Source organism: Triticum dicoccoides, chromosome 1B (genome assembly GCF_002162155.2).
Source record: "Triticum dicoccoides isolate Atlit2015 ecotype Zavitan chromosome 1B, WEW_v2.0, whole genome shotgun sequence".
Classification (NCBI taxonomy): domain Eukaryota; kingdom Viridiplantae; phylum Streptophyta; class Magnoliopsida; order Poales; family Poaceae; genus Triticum; species Triticum dicoccoides.
Genome location: NC_041381.1, coordinates 526,769,222 through 526,789,753, shown reverse-complemented (window position 1 = coordinate 526,789,753; position 20,532 = coordinate 526,769,222).

Here is a 20,532-nt window from a genome sequence, read left to right as displayed (position 1 = left end):
TCCTTGAGTGGATGACAGGCAACGTTCATCATGACGCCAAAGCCTTTGATATCATTGAGGTTACCGGCCTCTCCAGTCCAGGCGAATTGTATTAACCTGGTTGTCAGCTTCACCGTGATGCACTAGAAAGCATCTTTCAGAAGCCAGAGCCCAACATGAGCCAGATGCTTAGTATGATGAAGGCACTGCCCCATGATGCTGAGTATCCCAAGGAATTGTTTGTTGAAGACCTAGAGTATCTGCCCCGCACTATCTATCATATCAATAGGCAAACTCTATGGCCAATCAAAGGGCATTCCTCCTCAACAAAGCTTGAAGGTGCAATGAAGACATTGGTCTTCTACATTCTAAATGGCAAAAGCTTCAATACTCAAGATCTCTTCATTCACCAGTTTGCTGCATCTGGGTCTGACAGTTTTGGTCTGAAATTCTATGCTCCTTGGATTATGCATCTGATCAAGCTCCACTCTGCCATTGACTATCAGCCCTCTGCTCGTAACCATCTCATATTTTTACCAGAGGTTGATATGTCCATTGAAGCCATTTACCCAAAGCCTGCCAAGGAAGCACTATATCTTCACAACGTAGATCGTCAGAGCTTTTCCCAACATGTTGAAGGTATTCAGGTTGCTTCTCGTGTTTATCCACTGGCCGACAACACTCGTCGTGCACGCCCTGAAGCCACTGAAAGCACCATTGCTCGAAGGCCTCAGAAGCGCTCTCGTGTGCTCAATGACCAAGAGCTTCTCGTGGCCTTGCATCAAAAGCATGACAAGCATCATTACTGGATGAAGCGTCAAATGCAAAGCCTCTTGGTGGATGTTAATCGCATTCGCAATCTTGCTACCAAGAATGCCTTTGTCACTCATGAAACCTGTCGGAGGTCCTAGAAGAGTCTCACATTGCTAAGTGCTGAAGCTGATCTTCAAGATGATGGCTTCACTGAGAGATTCAAGTTCGACTCCACTCCTCCAAGGAATGCTGTCTTACATCGAACCCCGTCTCTTGAAGATTCAGAGTACTCCTCCTCCGCAGCAACTGTGAATGCCAGAGTCTTGGATGACGCAGATAATGCTACCTCACCACCTCCAACCTCAGCGCGTGTCAACACTGCACCAAGTTCTTCTGCACCACCAAACCTCAACGACGACCCTGCTGCTTCACCTACTCCTCATGGGAACGAGTAGCGACTATGTCTTCAAACCTTTTTGGTCCTTACTGACAAAAGGGTGAGAAGCATATGTTGATAGTCTTCAAGCGGGTCCATATGGGTGGTTGATATACGTTTTGCCTAGGGCTTACAACTCTCGTTTTGATACATTTGGTTCCTTGAGTTGTAACACTTAAACTTGATGGTCGTCTGCTACTTTTTCTGCTATTCTGTGTGATGCGACGATAAATTCCGCATATGCAATGATAAATCCCACATGAACTCATTCCGCAGACGTCCATTTTTCACTATGCATGTCATTTTTCCTGTATATCTTTTCATGCATGATGTATTGTCTTCATATGGTGAAGAGGATCTCCACAAGTACAACCTGCCATGTGCATTTGCATTCCAACGCAAAACATTTATATGCACATCTTCAGGGGGAGCCTTTTGCCAATTATGAAGACAATGCCTCAATCCTTTACAATTTCATATACTTTTATCCCCGTTGAAAACTTCAACCAGTTTGTCATCAATCACCAAAAAGGGGAAGATTGTAAGTGCATCTAGTGCCACCCCTAGTTGGTTTTGGAGTATTGACGACAAACCTGGTTGAGGGACTAATGTGTTTGTGAGAATTGCAGGATAACACAGGTAGTAGTCCCTCTTTGATTCGGTTTACCTACCGGAGATGACCCCTAAATATGTGTGAAGACATTGAAGACAATGGTGGTCTGTGAAGATATTCACATTGAAGACTATGACACGAGAAGACATTGAGTGAAGACTATGGAGCGCGAAGACTTAGTTGTTTTGTTGTTTCCTTTCCTTCTTTGTTGAGTCATAGGAACCACCGCACTGTTAAGTGGGGTCCAAGTGAACAAAGTAAGAGTGACTGAAGTGATGCTCAACCAAATCCTATGTCTTCGAGCGAAGATAATGTGAGCAAATCTTATCTAGAGTTAGATAAGTCAGCTTTACGTGTAGCCCAAGTCAAGCTGTCGCGTGTGTTTGAAATCTGACCATTGCGACACATGTTAGTTCCTTAGTGACTCAGGGTCATTTCGGACAAATCAGGTCGGGTTGCCCAGTGGCTATAAATAGCCAACCCCCTACACCATAAATTGGTGGCTGCTCAGAGTTAGATACGGCTTTTGTCGTTCGAGAGCAACACACCTCCGAAGCCTTTGAGAGAGAGAATCCTTGCGAGGACAAAGCCCAAACCACCCAGAGCCCAAAGAGTGTTTGGCATCACTGAAGTCTTTCTGTCCGCGTGATCTGAAGACTTGTTACACTTGAGGAATGTGAATCCTCCAGCCGGTTAGGCGTCGCGTTCTCAGCATCCAAGAATCATTGTGGATTGCCGGTGAACGAAGTCTGTGAAGGTTCGGAAGTCTACCTCAAAGACTTACCAGAGTGATTGGGCGGGGACTAAGTGTCCTTAGCTCAAGGGGAATAAGGTGAAGACGCAGTCTTCTGAGTTGAATCTCAGCCCCCCTAACCAGACGTACAGTTGTCGCAGCAACTGGAACTGGTCGAACAAATCCCTGTCCCTCTGAAGCCACTAGTTCCATCTCTTACTTCCCTTTACTTACCGTTTGTCTTCATGAAGTCATTGCCTGCTTGCATTATCTGTTTGACTTCACTGTGTGACTATCTGTTATGATTGGCTTCATACTATCTTCCATCCTGATCCTTTCTACCTAGCTGCTAATAGTCTTTGTGCTTTCACTTCATTGAATACTTGACTATGGCATGTCTAGTGTAGTCTACCTTCCGCTGCATACGAATAGTGTTGTTTCTACTGTTTGTCTTCGAAACAACCATGTTTTGAAGACGTTCATAAAAATCGCCTATTCACCCCCCTCTAGTCGATAACTAGCACTTTCAGTATGAACCATAGAGAAGTTGGAATACAGTAGATATTACACCAATATGAATTTGGAATGATTTTACAACAGTACCTAGGTGGTTTTTATTTTCTTATACTAACGGAGCTTACGAGCTTTGTGTTGAGTTTTGTGTGGTTGAAGTTTTCAAGTTTTGGATAAGATTCGATGGACTATGGAATAAGGAGTGGCAAGAGCCTAAGCTTGGGAATTCCCAAGGCACCCCAATGTAATATCCAAGGACAACCAAGAGCCTAAGCTTGGGGATGCCCCGGATGGCATCCCCTCTTTCGTCTTCGTTCATCAGTAACTTTACTTGGAGCTATATTTTTATTTACCACATGATGTGTGTTTTGCTTGGAGCATCATTTTCTTCTATTAGTATTTGCTTGCTATTATTTAGAATAATTTTTTGCACCTATATTTTCAATAAAAATGTCAAGGATAACCTTTACCATGCTTATTTTGCAAGTATACATGTTGCTGTTTCAAAACAGAAAGTTTACCGTTGTTGCGAAAATCTATTATATAATTAAGACAGAAGTAAAACAAGAAATCATGTTCATCCACACAGATTAAATTATCTAAGCCATTAATTTTAGATTTAAATGACTGAGATTTCAAGATGTAAACGTTACATACAAACAATATGTGCGTGCATTGTTTTGCACCTATGAGGTATGTCATGTACATGGATCGGTTGTGAAAAAGCAACCGATATTATGTGCATGAGACAAGTTTACAATGCACCATCACGTGTGTTATACATGAAACAAGGAACAAGTTATCAATTTCGGTTTGGACTCTAATAGGAGAGAAGAAAAAACATGCGCGCCAGACATACCTGCGATACCTTTTTTTTGCCTTAAATAGTCACGAGATTACATTAGGAATTACTAGCAAAAGAGCCCGTGCGTTGCAACGGGAGAGAAAACATAACACACACTCTTAACCCGACAACCATCACCCAAGACTACAATAGGTCCATCTCCTTTATTTTTGCGAGATATCATATTTGTGTTGCCACTTATCCTCCTTCTCATCCTCGCCGGCGATGGCCTCGGTGTTCACAGAAAAACAAAAAAACGTGTTTGAATATGTTTAATCCTAAGACGCCTCTCTCCCTCTCTCCTCCCTCTCTCTCTCTCTCTCTCTCTCTCACTCTCGCGATGAGAAATCTGTTGTTTTCCCCTGCGACATATTTCAGAGGTTTGCATGTGTAGTTATTGAAGTTTTCTTTTCCCTATATTGTTATAGTGGGGTGTTTATTTGCAATCCGGGTCGCCGCTGGTATGAAAGGAAAACGGATCTTACGCTATAAATTATAAGTTTGCTCCCAAAACTATATTTTAAAAATATTTAACAGGTAAAATTAACATCTTATTTAGATGCCACATATTTTTCTAGTAAAATTTCATATATAATATGTTTTAATCGAAGTTACGGTTTAAAAGATACGGATAATTTAGAAAATCATTTTTTTGACTTAAATATATTCCAAAATAATTTTTAAAAATACTTAACAGGTGAAAATAATCTCATATTCACATTCTACATATTTTTCTAATCAAATTTCATATATAGCATGTTCAAATCGGAGTTACGGTTTAAAAGATATGGATGATTTAAAAATTCATTGTTGGACTTAAATATGATCCGCAAAAAAGAAAAAAAGAAAAATGAAAAAAAACAGGGGAGTGAAGCCCCGCCATGGGTCGGCCGATGAACACATTCATGGTACGACGTGCGTGAGAAAAGAAAGCTAAATATTGTGGACGCTGGGGATCGAACCTAGGCCTTGCCGGTAGAGGAGGAATAGGCCGACCACACTGCTGGTCTTCAATCTGTGTCTAATGTACGTCGCGTCACTATAAAGTAACGAAGTAGGCGGTGATTTTTTGTCCGAAAAGTTGAATCGTTTTTCCACTTACCGGTGGCATTGGTGGGTAATTATTATAAGCTTGAAGGGTAATTTTAATGACGGACGACCAGAAGCAATAGCCGCATTATTAGTAGGGAAAGATACAATTCAGGCTGTTGGAAAAGGAAAGAGTCAATGTAACCAAAGCAAAAAAGTTGGAAGATTAAATTAGGAAACACAAAAATCACGGTGTTAGAAAAGGAAGGAGCCAACGTAACCAAAGCAACCACCTCTTTTTTATTATCATGGCTAATAACTCACGGGATATCCCTGACCACATACGAGACAAGTTCACAACGATTTTTTTCTTGCTATAAATAGTCAGGAGATGGTTCAGAAAAAAATCATCAAGAGATAAAATTAGAAAAAGTAAAAAATCATGGTGTTATGGAAGGAAAGAGACAACGTCATGAAAGAAAAATAGTCAGGAGATAGAATTCAGTAATAATGAAAAAATCATGGTGTTAGAAAAGGAAAGAGCCAACATAATCAAAACGACCACCCCTTTTTTTTACTTAACATGGTTAATAAATCACGGGAGATCCCTGCAGAAAAAAACTCACGGGAGATAATATATGCATCTGAATCCTATTCCGACGTACGCTGCTGCTGCATCGCGAGCAGAAGCAGGCTCTATTTTTTCTCCAAAATTGCGAGAAGAATTGTTTGATTATGGGACCCAAAGAACCTCTCTGAGGCATGCAGAGCAACTAGCTAGCCTCAAGAAGGCATGGACCGGCTGTGCGGCCTTGCACCAGCACACTGAATTTGGATGAGTTCGCCGGCAAGCATCAAGATTAGCTTTTAACATCCACCATCCATGCCTGCATCCAGTACACCTAACTTACACGAGCTCATGGTTTTGCGTGCATGATGAAAAGATGGATTCAAAATAAGCACATAAGATCTCTGCATCTATGCAAAGACTAGATGAGAATACAATAATAACGAAAAAAACTCTCGCTTTTGCTTAAATCTAGATTTATTATCCCATGATTTTAGAGGAGACATTTCATTATTTGTCAAAGGTGTCATGTTGAGTCAAAGGTGTCGTGGAAGATGTGTCAAGGATAAAAAAATTTCACCAGTAATATGCATTGTGAGTCGGTGTAACAATCTGGTAGGTGAAGACTTGGATGAGATGGTAGCTAGAGTTAATTGTAGGATGCCACACAGTGATTAACTGATTTTATACAGTAGGCCAATTGTTTATTGACCATTAGTTAAAAATAATATACATGTATACTGTTACTAAGCTCTCCTATGAGCATATGAAAGGATCAGAGGGAGGAAATATTGAGATATATCTTATTACAAAATAAGCAGGAGAACTACACTGTTAGAGATTGAGTGGTAAAATTTTAAATTATTTAAAGATCTCCTGTTTGACCTATTAGGTATGTGCTAATTTTATGCGATGAAGTACTTCTAATAGGGCAGTTAAAGCTATTCATAATTTTTTGTTCGACAAAAAAGGACCCATTTCAAACAACCTTTTCAAACTTAAGTTGATCATGTAAGTACGCCAAATTTAATGAGGTTAGCCATCATGTTCATCTGTACGTGCTAAACATATACTCCCTCCGTCCCATAATATAAGAACGTTTTTAACATTGGTGTAGTGTTAAAAACGTTCTTATATTTTGGGACAGAGAGAGTATATTCCAATGATTTTAAAATCAAGTCTATTATTGACATGTACAAAGCTGATAAGTATGGAGGTGGAGACTGGATCATGGAAACATGTACAGACTGGATCACTTAGGTGTTACTACAAAGGAAACAAGTGACTCTCCAAGGAGTAGAATTTCATGCATAAATCTTTCAATCTACAAGGGAGTATACATGCACGAGCCATACTTTTCTTTCCCACCAAAACATCCAGTAGCTTCAACGATGCTAGTTATACCGGACACATGGGAAAGGTCATCCAACTGGTACAAAATGAGAATTTACCAGAGAGCATAGAAATTGGTACAAAAAATTGCATTAAGATACGAATAAATGGAATTATCTATACTACATTGTAAAAATCAAAACAAAAACTGTTATAGGCAAGGCATGTCATGGTACACATAACAAAATGCATGAACATATCATCAATGATTGGAATTTCTCAGTGAACAAAATCCTAAAATTATATTGGCTGCAAAGATAACGCATGCCGGATAAGAAAATAAAGAGCAATTTTATGAAAGAATGGAAATATTTGTAGAAGTTTAACCATGTATTTCTCAAATGCACATCTTGACATTTTGTATAAATTAGCAGCGGTGATAGATAAAATAAAAAAAGATATGGAGAAAAATAACATCAACAAATAAAAAAATGACTAGCAATTCTAACCGCACGAATGCATGGGACTGAAGAGTGAAGATTTAAATTATACTTCAATTAAACTTTTTCTTATAGTGAAACTCTGTCTTCAATTTAAGATATAAGCAGCTAATACAATTCTTAAAGCAAAATAATAAACAGTGCAAGAAGACTATACATATGTGCCATAATTTTTTATACTATTTCAACATGACAGCCTCTATGTATCAAATATATATATGTGCCATAATTTAGCAGATGAAGTTATTTTGGCAATTTTCTGTTGAATACACACACAATTTTATATTATGTTAGATAGCTAAGCAACATACACTAATATAGCTTGGATTGGCATGACTGGACCAAAATTATATGACTTCCCGTTGTCATGCACCGAATATGTTGCCAATAGTACTTATCACACACAATAAAACACGTTCACCTTAGTCTACTAATATTTTCTCATGATACACATATTGGCTACAATTATTTTTTACAAACGAGTTTCTGCATTATGCATTTCAAAATAATTCTATAAGTTTGCAAGTTTACCATCCTATGACAACATCTAAATGCTAATTTAGATATAAAATCACATTTTTAAGAAATCTAGCCGCGCAAATGCACGGGTCACACCGCTAGTTCCCTAGAAAAGTCATAGAATGATATAATGTTGAAACTTTTTGCATATTGAGCTCTGATAAATCTCCTACAGTGCAGTATTTTTCTCATAATTTTTGGAGTTAGGAAAGTATGATGAATCTTGTACTCTTTACAGACTGTACTGTTTTGGGAGATTGCTGTTATGTTTGCATATGTTTGCTTGTTTAATGATTCTATTTGAGGATAGGAGTATTAAATATGCAGGGAAATTTAGTATGCAATGTTGAATAATGATTTTAGTGATTTTTACAGTAGAAAATGATAAGGTTTTTGCATTGGTTTATACTAACTTATCTCATGAGTTCTTGTTGAGTTTGATGTGGATGAAGCTTTCGAGATTTAGGTAACAGAGATATAAAAGGAATTAAGGAGACACAAAAGCTCAAGCTTGGGGATGTCCAAGGCACCCCATGATAATATTTAAAGAAGTCTCAAGCATCTAAGCTTGGGGATGCCCCGGTAGGCATCCCACCTTTCTTCTTCAACAATTATCAGTTAGTATCAGTTGAACCTAAGTTTTTGCTTCTTCACATGAGTCATGCTATCCTTGCAATGTCATTTTGTTTTGCTTTGCTTGCTGTTTGAATAAGATACCAAGATCTGAAATTATTGAATGGGAGAGAGTCTTCACATAGTTACATAATTATTTAACTACTCATTGATCTTCACTTATATCTTGTTGGAGTAGTTTGTCATTTACTCGTGTGCTTCACTTATATCCTATGTGTAAATGGTTGAATAAGTTGAATGTCATAAATCTGAAATTATATATGTCTCATTTGCTTATCCCATGGGGAGTAATGACTTCATATCTAAGAAGTAGAGGTTGTAAATTTATTGAAGGTTAGCAAGCATTGTATTGGTAATTTGAACAATTCACGAAAGAATATTGAGGGAAGAGAGATTTCACATATAAATATACTATCTTAGACATCTTTTATAATTGTGAGCACTCATTAAAGTATGACATGCTAAAGAGTTGATGTTGGACAAGGAAGACAACATAATGGGTTATGTTTTCTCACATCTCAGTTAAAGTATATTGTCATGGATCATTCAAACATGTTGAGCTTGCCTTTCCCCCTCATGCTAGACAAAATTCCTTGCACCAAGTAGAGATACTACTTGTGCTTCAAAATATCCTTAAACTAGTTTTGCCATGAGAGTCCACCATACCTACCTATGGATTGAGTAAGATCCTTCAAGTAAGTTGTCATCGGTGCATGCAATAAAAATTGCTCTCTAAATATGTATGATCTATTAGTGTGAAGAAAATAAGCTTTATACAATCTTGTTATGGAAGCAATAAAAGCGACGGACTGCATAATAAAGGCCCATATACAAGTGGCAATATAAAATCACGTTCTTTTGCATTAAGATTTTGTGCATCCAACCATAAAAGCGCATGACAACCTCTGCTTCCCTCTGTGAAGGGTCTATATTTTACTTTATGTATTTTTCTTTATGCAAGAGTCAAGGTGATCTTCACCTTTCCCTTTTTCATTTTATCCTTTGGCAACCACCTCGTGTTGGAAAGATCCTGATATATATATCCAATTGGATGTAAGTTAGCATGAACTATTATTGTTGACATCACCCAAAGGTGAAAACGTTGGGAGGAAACACTATAAGCCCCTATCTTTCTCAGTGTCCGATTAAAACTCCATAACCATAAGTATTGCGTGAGTGTTAGAAATTGTAGAAGACTATATGATAGTTGAGTATGTGGAGTTTGCTAAATCAAAGCTCTAACATAGACCCTTCCTGAAAATAAGATGAATTGCAATTGTTTGATGACTGAGAATGAAGTTTTCTAGTTTTTAAGAAAGTTCATGGTCTATGCTTTAACATGTGAATATCTTGTTACTTGATCGTGAGAAGTCTTATGAGTTGAACTACTGTATGACATATAATGATGCTAGTAAAGGTGACTGAAATTATCATTGATCAAACTTGTGAACCTGCTAGCATTCACACTTCATAAATTCTTTCTTTTATCATTTACCTACCCGAGGACGAGCAGGAACTAAGCTTGGGGATGTTGATATGTCTCCAACGTATCTATAATTTATGAAGCATTCATGCTATTTTATTATCTGTTTTGAATGTTTATGGGCTTTATTATACACTTTTATATTATTTTTGGGACTAACCTACTAACCGGAGGCCCAGCCCATATTGCTGTTTTCTTGCCTATTTTAGTGTTTCGAAGATAAGGAATATCAAACGGAGTCCAAACAGAATGAAACCTTCGGGAGCGTTACTTTTGGAACGGATGTGATCCAGGAGACTTGGAGTTGAAGTCAAGGAAGCTTCAAGGTTGCCATGAGGGTGGGCCCCCCCCACTAGGCATGCCCCCCTGTCTCATGGGCCCCTCGAGCGTCCCCCGACCGACTTCTTTCACCTATATAAGTCCATATACCCTAAAAACATCGGAGACGACAATACATCTAGAGTTCCACCGCCACAAACCTCTGTAGCCAGCAAAAACCTCTCGGGAGCCCGTTACGGCACCCTGCCGGAGGGGGGATCCCTCACCGGTGGCCATCTTCATCATCCCGGCGCTCTCCATGACGAGGAGGGAGTAGTTCAACCTCGGGGTTGAGGGTATGTACCAGTAGCTATGTGTTTGATCTCTCTCTCTCTCTCTCTCATGTTCTCTCTATGGCACAATCTTGATGTATCACGAGCTTTGCTATTATAGTTGGATCTTATGATGTTTCTCCCCCCTCTACGCTCTTGTAATGGATTGAGTTTTCCCTTTGAAGTTATCTTAACTGATTGAGTCTTTAAGGATTTGAGAACACTTGATGTATGTCTTGCCGTGTTTATCTGTGGTGAAAATGGGATATCAGGTGATCCACTTGATGTATGTTTTGGTGATCAACTTGCGGGTTCCGCCCATTAACCTATGCACAGGGGTTGGCACATGTTTTCCTCTTGACTCTCCGATAGAAACTTTGGGACACTCCTTCAAGTACTTTGTGTTGGTTGAATAGATGAATATGAGATTATGTGATGCATATCATATAATCATACCCATGGATACTTGAGGTGACAATGGAGTATCTAGGTGACATTAGGTTTTTGGTTGATTTGTGTCATAAGGTGTTATTCTAGTATAAACTCTATGATAGATTGAACGGAAAGAATAGCTTCATGTTATTTTACTACGGACTCTTGAATAGATAGAACATAAAGGATAACTTTGAGGTGGTTTCGTACCCTACCATAATCTCTTCGTTTGTTCTCCGCTATTAGTAGCTTTGGAGTGACTCTTTGCTACATGTTGAGGGATAGTTATATGATCCAGTTATGTTATTATTGTTGAGAGAACTTGTACTAGTGAAAGTATGAACCTTAGGCCTTGTTTCCTACCATTGAAATACCGTTTATGCTCACTTTTATCGCTTGCTACCTTGCTGTTTTTATATTTTCAGATTACAAAAACCTATATCTACCATCCATATTGCACTTGTATCACCATCTCTTTGCCGAACTAGTGCACCTATACAATTCACCATTGTATTGGGTGTGTTGGGGACACAAGAGACTCTTTGTTATTTGGTTGAAGGGTTGTTTGAGAGAGACCATCTTCATCATACGCCTCCCACGGATTGATAAACCTTAGGTCATCCACTTGAGGGAAATTTGCTACTATACTACAAACCTCTACACTTGGAGGCCAAACAACGTCTACAAGAAGAAGGTTGTGTAGTAGCCATCATGCCTCTACTTGACTAGCTCGTTAATCAAAGATGGTTATCTTTCCTAACCATGGACATGTTTTGTCATTTGATAAACGGGATCACATCATTAGAGAATGATGTGATGGACAAGACCCATCTATTAGCTTAGCATTATGATCGTAACAGTTTTATTGCTACTCCTTTGTTCATGACTTATACATGTTCCTAGGACTATGAGATTATGGAACTCCCGAATACCGGAGGAACACCTTGTGTGCTATCAAACGTTACAACGTAACTGGGTGTTTATAAAGATGCTCTACAGGTGTCTTTGAAGGTGTTTGTTGGGTTGGCATAGATCAAGATTAGGATTTGTCATTCCGTGTATCGGAGAGGTATCTCTAGGCCCTCTCGGTAATGCTCATCATTATAAGCCTTGCAAGCAATGTGACTAATGAGTTAGTTGCAGGATGAAGCATTACGAGACGAGTAAAGAGACTTGCCGATAACAAGATTGAACTAGGTATGATGATACCGATGATCGAATCTCGGGCAAGTAACATACTGATGACAAAGGGAATGATGTATGTTGTTATGCAGTTTGACCGATATAGATCTTCGTAGAATATGTAGGAACCAATATGAGCATCCAGGTTCCACTATTGGTTATTGACTGGAGATATGTCTCGGTCATGTCTACATAGTTCTCGAACCCGTAGGGTCCGCACGCTTAATATTTGATGACAATTTGTATTATGAGTTATGTGATTTGATGACCGAAGTTTGTTCGGAGTCCCAGGTGAGATCACAGACACGACGAGGAGTCTCTAAATGGTCGAGACAGAAAGAATGATATATTAGATGATATTATTCGGACACCGGTAGAGTTCTGGGAAGTACCAGGTAAAAATGGACTGCCGGAGGGGTTACCGGAACCCCGGGGGAAATAATTGGCCATCATGGGCCATAGGGGAGAGAAAGGACAGCCCACAAGGCGGTGCCCCGGCCCCCCCATGGGGAGTCCGAATAGGACTAGGGGAGGGGGCGCGACCCCCTTTTCCCTCTCCCTCTCACTCTCCCTTCCTTCTTCCCCCCTTCCACCAAGGGGAATCCTACTAGGACTTGGAGTCCTAGTAGGACACCTCCCTCTTGGCGCGCCCTACAGGGCCGGGTGGCCTCCCCCTCTCCTCCTTTATATACGGGGGCAGGGGGCACCCAAAAGCACAACAAACAATCTCTTAGCCGTGTGTAGTGCCCCCCTCCACAGTGTAACACCTCGATCATATTGTCGTAGTGCTTAGGCAAAGCCCTGCACCAGTAACTTCATCATAACCGCCTCCACGCCGTTGTGTTGACGGAACTCTCCCTCGTCCTCAACTAGATCAAGAGCATGAGGGACGTCATCGTGCTGAACGTGTGCTGAACACAGAGGTGCCGTACGTTCGGTACTTGGATCGGTTAGATCATGAAGACGTTTGACTACATCAACCGTGTTACTAAATGCTTCCGCTTTCGTTCTATGAGGGTACGAGGACACACTCTCCTGTCTCGTTGCTTTGCATCTCCTAGATACATCTTGCGTAATCGTAGGATTTTTTTTTGAATTACTATGTTTCCCAACAGGAACGTGGATAGAATTTCTCTTGATGTTGACTCCTTGAAACTTAGATCTATTCCACCTAAGCATGATATCAACGAGTCTCCCAAAGCCATGAGAATTTCCATTGATGAGTGCAAAGAGAGAACCTCTAAGATGCGTGCTAAAAAAGATCAGTTTATAAAAGCTTGTTCTTCTAGTTTTCATGAGAATAATGATGAAGATCTAAAATTGATTGATGTGACTCCTATTGAATTTTTGTTTTCCGATATTAATCTAGATAAAGATGCAACTGGAGATGACTCAACTTTAGTTAAAAGGCGTCCCAATGATTCAGAGTTTTTAGGTCTAGATGCAATGAACCCATTATTTTGTATTTTGTATTTCAAGGATTGGAGAGGTCAAGACTTTAAGTAGCAATGAATCCGTTATTTTGTATTTCAACGAATTTAATTATGATAATTGTTCTTTAATAGATTGTATTTCCTTGTTGCAATCCCTGTTGAATTCTCCTCATGCTTATAATCGAAACAAAGGTTTTACTAAACATATCGTTGATGCTATGTTGCACTCTTCTGAAGAAAAGCTTGAATTGGAAGTTTCTATCCCTAGAAAACTTTATGATGAGTGGGAACCTACTATTAAGTTTAAGATTAAAAATTATGAGTGACATGCTCTCTATGATTTTGGTGCTAGCATTTCCACGATTCCAAAAACTTTATGTGATGTGTTAGGTTTCCATGAATTTGATAATTGTTCTTTAAATTTGCATCTTGCGGATTCCACTATTAAGAAACCTATGGAAGGATTAATGATGTTCTTATTGTTTCAAATAGGATTTATGTGCCCGTGGATTTCATTGTTCTTGATATAGATTGCAATCCTCCATTCCCAATTATTCTTGATAGACCTTTCCTTAGAACGATTGGTGCAATTATTGATATGAAAGAAGGAAACATTAGATCCCAATTTTCGTTAAGGAAGGACATGGAACACTTTCCTAGGAAGAAAATTAAATTGCCATATGAATCTATTGTGAGAGCCACTTATGGATTGCATACCAAAGATGACAGTACCTAGATCTGTTCGTATTTTATGCCTAGCTAAGGGCGTTAAATGATAGTGCTTGTTCGCTGGCAACCCTATTTTATTTTTGTTCTTTACTTTTTGTTCCTGTTTAGTAATAAATAATTCATCTACCTTTGGTTAGATGTGATTTTATGTTTTAATTAGTGTTTTTGCCAAGTTAAACCTTTAGGATAGTTTGCGGTGATAATTGTGTTGATCCTGCTGAAAAACAGAAAGTTTTGCACCAAGTAAATAATTTCCAAAATTTTATTGAAATATGCTTTTGATCTGATTCTTTTTCTCTGGATTGGTGAACAAATTTCTCAGGTTGTCCTAATTTTCAGAATTTTCAGAGTTACAGAAATATTCGAGAGTTACAGATTACTACACAGTGTTATGTTTTTGACAGATTCTGTTTTCTATGTGTTGTTTGCTTATTTTGATGAATCTATGGGTAGTATCGGGGGGTATGAACCGTGGAAAAGTTGGAGTAAAGTAGATATTACACTAATATAAATAAATAATGAATTTGCAACAGTACCTTAAAGTGATGATTTATTTTCTTATACTAACGGAGCTTATGAGATTTTCTGTTAAGTTTTGTGTTGTGAAGTTTTCAAATTTTGAGTAGGGATTTGATGGACTATGGAATAAGGGGTGGCAAGAGCCTAAGCTTGGGGATGCCCAAGGCACCCCAAAGTAATATTCAAGGACAACCAAAAGCCTAAGTTTTGGGATGCCCCGGAAGGCATCCCCTCTTTCGTCTTCATTTATCGATAACTTTACTTGAGGCTATATTTTTATTCACCACATGATATGTGTTATGCTTGGAGCATCTTGTATGATTTGAGTCTTTGCTTTTTGAGAGACACTCATGAATAGTGATTTATTAGAATACTCTATGTGGTTCACTTATATCTTTTGAGCTAGGCAATATTGATCTAGTGCTTCACTTATTTCTTTTTAAAGCACGACGATGGCTTTACTTTATAGAAATTGATGAACTCTCATGCTTCAGTTATATTATTTTGATAGTCTTTTAGAACAGCATGGTAATTTTCTTTGGTTATAAATTTAGTCCTAATATGATAGGCATCCAAGAAGGATATAATAAAAACTTTCGTATTAAGTGCATTGAATACTATGAGAAGTTAATTTTTTTATGATTGTTTTGAGATATGAAGATGGTGATATTAGTGTCATGAAAGTGAGTAGTTGTGAATTTGAGAGATACTTGTGCTAAAGTTTTTGATTCCTGTAGCATGCATGTATGGTGAACTGTTATGTGATGAAGTTGGAGCATGATTTATTTCTTGGTTGTCTTCCTTATGAGTGGCGGTCAGGGACGAGCGATGGTATTTTCCTACCAATCTATCCCCCTAGGAGCATGCGTGTAGTACTTCATTTCAATAACTAATAAATTTTTGCAATAAGTATGTGAGTTCTTTATGACTAGTGTTGAGTCCATTGAGTATACGCACTCTCACCCTTCCACCATTGCTAGCCTCTCTTGTACCACACAACTTTCACCGGTACCATACGCCCACCATATACCTTCCTCAAAACAACCACCATACCTACCTATTATGGCCTATCCATAGCCATTCTGAGATATATTGCCATGCAACTTTCCACCATTCCATTTATTATGACACACGTCATCATTGTCATATTGCTTTGCATGATCATGTAGTTGACATTGTATTTGTGGCAGAGCCACCATTCTTAATTCTTTCATACATGTCACTCTTGGGTCATTGCACATCCCGATACACTGTCGAAGGCATTCACATAGAGTCATATTTTGTTCTAAGTATTGAGTTGTAATTCTTGAGTTGTAAGTAAATAGAAGTGTGATGATCTTCATTATTAGAGCACTGTCCCATGTGAGGAAAAGGTGATGGAGGCTATGATTCCCCCACAAGTCGGGATGAGACTCTGGATGAAAAAAGAGGCCATAAAAAAGAGAAATGTCCAAACTAAAAAATGAGAGAAAAAGAGAGAAGGGGCAATGTTACTATACTTTTACCGCACTTGTTCTTCAAAGTAGCACCATGATCTTCATGATAGAGTCTCCTATGTTGTCACTTTCATATACTAGTGGGAATTTTTCATTATAGAACTTGGTTTGTATATTCAAATGATGGTCTTCCTCAAATTGCCCTAGGTCTTCGTGGGCAAGCGAGTTGGATGCACACCCACTTAGTTTCTTTTTGAGCTTTCATACACTTCTAGCTCTAGTGCATCCGTTGCATGGCAATCCCTACTCACTCACATTGATATCTATTGATAGGCATCTCCATAGCCCGTTGATACACCTAGTTGATGTGAGACTATCTTCCTCTTTTTGTCTTCTCCACAACCACCATATTCTCTTCCACCATAGTGTTATATCCATGGCTCATGCTCATGTATTGCATGAAGGTTGAAAAAGTTTGAGAACATCAAAAGTATGAACCAATTGCTTGGCATGTCATCGGGGTTGTGCATGATTTAAATATTTTGTGTGATGAAGATAGAACATAGCCAGACTATATGATTTGGCAGGGATAGATTTCTTTGGCCATGCTATTTTGAGAAGACATGATTGCTTTATTAGTATGCTTGAAGTATTATTGTTTTTATGTCAATATTAAACTTTTATTTTGAATCTTTCAGATCTGAACATTCATGCCACAATAAAGAGAATTACATGGATAAATATGTTAGGTAGCATTCCACATCAAAAATTCTGTTTTTATCATTTACCTACTCGAGGAGGAGCAGGAATTAAGCTTGGGGATGCTTGATACGTCTCCAACATATCTATAATTTTTTATTGTTCCATGCTATTATATTATTTGTTTTGGATGTTTTATATGCATTTAGATGCTATTTTATATTATTTGTGGGACTAACCTATTAACATAGAGCTCGGTGCCAGTTTCTGTTTTTTGCCTGTTCTAGAGTTTTGCAGAAAAGGAATATCAAATGGAGTCCAAATGGAATAAAACTTTTTTGATAATCTTTCTTGGACCAGAAGCAAACTAGGAGACTTGGAGATGAAGTCAGAGAAGCAATGAGACTACCATGAGGGTGGAGGGCGCGCCCAGGGGGTAGGGCGCGCCCCCTACCTCATGGGCCCCTCGGAGATCTCCTGGCCTAATTCTTTCACCCATATATACTCTTATACCCCAAAACCATCAGTGGAGCAACGAAAACACTTTTCCACCTCCGCAACCTTCTATACCCGTGAGATCCCATCTAAGGGCCTTTTCCCGCGTCCTGCTGGAGGGGGATTCGATTACAGAGGGCTTCTACATCAACACCATTGCACTTCCGATGAAGCGTGAGTAGTTTACCACAGACCTACGGGTCCATAGCTAGTAGCTAGATGGCTTCTTCTCTCTCTTTGATTCTCAATACCATGTTCTCCTCGATGTTCATGGAGATCTATTCGATGTAATACTATTTTGCGGTGTGTTTGCCGAAATTCGATGAAATGTGGATTTATGATTAGATTATCTATGAATATTATTTGAATCTTCTCTGAATTCTTATATGCATGATTTGATATCTTTGCAAGTCTCTTTGAATTATCGTCTTAGTTTGGCCTACTAGATTGGTTTTTCTTGCAATGGGAGAAGTGCTTAGCTTTGGGTTCAATCTTGCGGTGTCCTTTCCCAGTGACAGTAGGGGCAGCAAGGCACGTATTGTATTGTTGCCATCGAGGATAAAAAAGATGGGGTTTTCATCATATTGCTTGAGTTAATTCCTCTACATCATGTCATCTTACTTAATGCGTTACTCTGTTCTTTATGAACTTAATACTTTAGATGCAGGAAGGAGTCGGTCGATGTGTGGAGTAATAGTAGTAGATGCAGAATCGTTTCGGTCTACTTGACACGAACGTGATGCCTATGTTCATGATCATTGCCTTAGATATTGTCATAATTATGCGCTCTTCTATCAATTGCTCGGCAGTAATTTGTTCACCCATCGTATTATTTGCAATCTTGAGAGAAGCCACTAGTGAAACCTATGTCCCCCGTGTCTCTTTTCCATCATGCAAAATCTCTTTTCCATCATACTAGTTTCCGATCTATTAATTATCAATGTTTTACTTTTTGATCTATAAACCAAAAAATACCAAAAATATTTACTCTACCGTTTATCTATCTCTATTAGATCTCACTTTTGCAAGTAATCGTGAAGGGATTGGCAACCCCTTTATTGTGTTGGGTGCAAGTTTGTCGATTATTTGTGCAGGTATTTGGTAACTTGTGTGTTGTATCCTACTGGATTGATACCTTGGTTCTCAAACTAAGGGAAATACTTACTCTACTTTTCTGTATCACCCTTTCGTCTTTAAGGGAAAAACCAACGCAAGCTCAAGAAGTAGCAGGGTTTGTGGCCCACAGGTGCTCCCCCCTGGTGTGTGATACGTCTCCAACGTATCTATAATTTTTTATTGTTCCATGCTATTATATTATCTGTTTTGGATGTTTAGTGGGCTTTATTATACACTTTTATATTATTTTTGGGACTAACCTATTAACCGGAGGCCCAGTCCAAATTGCTGTTTTTTTGCCTATTTCAGTGTTTCGCAGAAAATGAATATCAAACGGAGACCAAACAGAATGAATCCTTCGGGAGAGTTATTTTTGGAACAAACACAACCCAGGAGACTTGGAGTGGACGTCAGGGAAACAAAGAGGTGGCCACGAGGGTCCAGGGTGCACCCTACCCCCCTGGGCGCGCCCCCACCCTCGTCGGCCCCTCATCACTCCCCTGACTGACTTCTTTCGCCTATATATACGCATATACCCCGAAAGAATCCAGGAGCACCATAGATTAGGAGTTCCGCCGTCGGAAGCCTCTGTAGCCACCAAAAACCAATCGGGACCATGTTCCGGCACCCTACCGGAGGGGGGATCCATCACCGGTGGCCATCTTCATCATCCCGGCGCTCTCCATGACGAGGAGGGAGTAGTTCACCCTCGGTGCTGAGGGTATGTACCAGTAGCTATGTGTTTGATCTCTCTCTCTCTCTCTCTCTCCCGTGTTTTAGATTTGGCACGATCTTGATGTACCGCGAGCTTTGCTATTATAGTTGGATCTTATGATGTTTCTCCCCCTCTACTCACTTGTAATGGATTGAGTTTTCACTTTGAAGTTATCTTATCAGATTAAATCTTTAAGGATTTGAGAACACTTGATGTATGTCTTGCATGTGCTTATCTGTGGTGATGGGATATCCACGTGATCTACTTGATGTACGTTTTGGTTATCAACTTGCGGGGTTCAGTGACCTTGTGAACTTATGCATAGGGGTTGGCACACGTTTTTGTCTTGAATCTTTGGTAGAAACTTTGGGGCACTCTTTGAAATACTTTGTGTTGTTTGAATAGATGAATCTGAGATTGTGTGATGCATATCATATAATCATGCCCACGGATACTCAAGGTGACATTGGAGTATCTAGGTGACATTAGGATTTTGGTTGATTTGTGTCTTAAGGTGTTATTCTAGTACGAACTCTATGATAGATCGAACAGAAAGAATAGCTTCGTGTTATTTCACTATGGACTCGTGAATAGATCGACCAGAAAGAATAACTTTGAGGTGGTTTCGTACCCTACCTTAATCTCTTCATTTGTTCTCCGCTATTAGTGACTTTGGAGTGACTCTTTGTTGCATGTTGAGGGATAGTTATATGATCCAGTTATGTTATTATTGTTGAGAGAACTTGCACTAGTGAATGTATGAACCTTAGGCCTTGTTTCCTAGCATTGCAATACCATTTACGCTCGGTTTTACCACTTGTTACCTTGCTGTTTATATATTTTCAGAATACAAAAACTTATATCTACCATCCATATTGCACTTGTGTCACCATCTCTTCGCCGAACTAGTGCACCTATACAATTTACCATTGTATTGGGTGTGTTGGGGACACAAGAGACTCTTTGTTATTTGGTTGCAGGGTTGCTTGAGAGAGACCATCTTCATCCTACGCCTCCCATGGATTGATAAACCTTAGGTCATCCACTTGAGGGAAATTTGCTACTGTCCTACAAACCACTACACTTGGAGGCCCAACAACATCTACAAGAAGAAGGATGCGTAGTAGACATCAAGCTCTTTTCTGGCGTCGTTGCCGGGGAGGTGAGTGCTTGAAGGTATATCTTTAGATCTTGCAATCGGATCTTTTTGTTTCTTGTTTTATCACTAGTTTAGTTTATAAAAGAAAACTA